Here is a 2053-nt window from a genome sequence, read left to right as displayed (position 1 = left end):
GGGGGAGCGCTGGCTGGATGTGATCGTTTGCAAACAACTTTGTCACCACCGCGACTGGGCGAGCGATGAATAAGGAATAAGGGCCAGCGCTTCCGCCCTGCCCCACCCCGCCTCGAGAGTCTCAAACTCGAAGGCAGTTATTTATTTGTTGCTCGCAGGGACCTCGCGGGTGGTCTCAGTCATTGAGCAGTTTCGCAGAAAACTAGTAAAACGCGGGCACAAATAAAATAAAGAATCGCCCTGGTTACGACACGGGAAAAAGTAGTTAACATAGATTTCCTTCAATCCTATCGGGGCTTTTCCAACTCTATTTCATAGATTTCGGATTTAGACTCTGCACCAACTAACTGGTCTGCCTCAACTTCCTTCCCCAGGCTGTGTAAATTTACTGACTGTACAGTGAATCCCGCCGGGAGAAAAACAACATAACCAAAGAAAAAAAAACTACAAGAAGGAGATGCGAAAGAGTAGTGAGGTGGATTCGAACCCGGGACTCATTGTCCTGGCGCAAAGCCGACCAATCACTGCGCGGCCGTATTGTCCTGACCTGATTGGCTGGTCCACCCACGGCTGCCTCCCAAGGGCGCGAGAGGAAGGGGGGGAGGGGGTCCACCAGGACCGGGGGATAAGTCCGAGGAAAGTCCTCCCCAGAGAGAGGGGAGAGGGGCAGCCTGGCGGTGGTGGTGACGGCTCGTACCTGGAACACACGAGAGAGAAAAGGAACACGTTAGACGAGAGAAACTGAACAACATTGCATTCGCCCATCCATCATGTAAGGGTTTTTAAGAGATAGGTGAGGATACTGAAGTTTTATAAATCTAGACACGCATGTTCATGCTTTACTACTCTGTCACTGTGCCTACCCCCCACACAGGTTAAGAGTTTTTCTTGGGTTTCAGGAGACGAAAGCACAATTTCAATATCGACCGTTAAAGTCCCAGAACGTGCCTTGAAACCCTCTGCTTCGAAAAAAACGTTAACACTTCGTGTAAACTGTGAAACGAACCCTTGCTAAAGACAACTAAATTATATATCCTAATGTAAATGAAGAAGTCAACATTTTTAGTTGTACGTAAGACGTACCGTAAGACGTAACGTAAGACGTAACGTGAGACGTAACGTAAGACGTAACGTAAGACGTAACGTAAGACGTAACGTAAGACGTAACGTAAGACGTAACGTAAGATGTCACGTAAGACGTAACGTAAGACGTAACGTAAGACGTAACGTAAGACGTAACGTAAGACGTAACGTAAGACGTAACGTAAGACGTAACGTAAGACGTAACGTCACTTGTGTTGTGTTGGTGGTACTGAGGTAATGTGGAATTGAGATGCAACAGGTGGTCGCGGCGACATGACGCTCTGGCCCCCCGCGCGCGGCTCGTGTGGTAGAAACTGGTTCGTTTAATCGTCAGGTGAAAACCAGGATGTTATCATACAGCATGGGTGTAGGCCAAGTCTGGGAAAAGACCCCTTTCGTCGCGTCACTACACAGCCACAGCCCCGACGCGAAGCAGAGGGAGAGCGGCGGAGCCGAGCCGAGCGGGAAGTACTTACCACCAAACTAAACAGAATAACTGAAAATTGAAGAGGATAGAGCTCCGAGAAAGGGGGAAAGGCAGGCAAGAGAGGGGCAGGGGAGGGAGCAGATCTTGAGCCAACGCAGCAGACGACCGACAGAAGAGTAAATATAAGCTCGGAGCAAAAGTGATGCATGGTGGGGAGAGGGGGCGGGGGAGGCTGATGTGATTGGAAAAGGAGTCGTGAAGGAAGTAGAGGGGAGGAGCGGGGGTAGAGCAGAAGATCAGGAAGGGGGGGGGGACCCAGCGTGATAATAATGTTTATAAAGGAGCTGCCGATCCCACGGCCCCCGGGCGCACAGTGACCGACAGCGGGTGAGGAGAGGAGAGAGGGTGGGGGCAAAGAAGGGGGTGAAGTGGGGGGGACAGGGTGCAGAGAGAGAGAGAGAGAGAGAGAGAGGCAGGGGAGGGCGATTACAGGCGACTCGAGACAAAGGCACTCGCCTTGCATTCAGTCCCAGCAGCTCCAGC

The 2053-nt window shown here is 51.3% G+C and overlaps 1 protein-coding gene across 1 annotated transcript in view; it reads right to left on the bottom strand.

The window, feature by feature from the left end:
- Nucleotides 1-2053, bottom strand: part of LOC113218292 (uncharacterized) — a gene marked incomplete at its 3' end in the record, with an annotated part of 273427 nt that overhangs the window by 172125 nt on the left and 99249 nt on the right. The window lies entirely within an intron of this gene.

This window comes from Frankliniella occidentalis, unplaced genomic scaffold (genome assembly GCF_000697945.3).
Source record: "Frankliniella occidentalis isolate FOCC.00 unplaced genomic scaffold, Focc_3.1 Scaffold159, whole genome shotgun sequence".
Classification (NCBI taxonomy): domain Eukaryota; kingdom Metazoa; phylum Arthropoda; class Insecta; order Thysanoptera; family Thripidae; genus Frankliniella; species Frankliniella occidentalis.
Note: the sequence above shows the minus strand (reverse complement) of the source record. Positions and strands in the feature narration are given on the sequence as shown.